The sequence below is a fragment of the Cherax quadricarinatus genome, chromosome 4 (assembly GCF_038502225.1).
Source record: "Cherax quadricarinatus isolate ZL_2023a chromosome 4, ASM3850222v1, whole genome shotgun sequence".
In the NCBI taxonomy this organism is placed as follows: domain Eukaryota; kingdom Metazoa; phylum Arthropoda; class Malacostraca; order Decapoda; family Parastacidae; genus Cherax; species Cherax quadricarinatus.
Genome location: NC_091295.1, coordinates 72,486,865 through 72,487,121, shown reverse-complemented (window position 1 = coordinate 72,487,121; position 257 = coordinate 72,486,865).

Sequence of the window (257 nt, the reverse complement as noted above, 5' to 3'; positions counted from 1 at the left end):
ATATTCAGGAAGACGCTCAAGGTTGAAGCTCAAGTGACTGTCTCTCCCCTCTGAACTCACGGTGGGGGTCGTCCCTTCTGAACCCACGGAGAGGGTCGTCCCTTCTGAACCCACGGTGAGGGTCGTCCCTTCTGAACCCAGAGTGGGGGTCGTCCTTTCTGAATCCACGGTGAGGATCGTCCCCTCTGAACCCACGGTGGGGGTCGTCCCTTCTGAATCCACGGTGAGGGTCGTCCCCTCTGAACCCACGGAGGGGG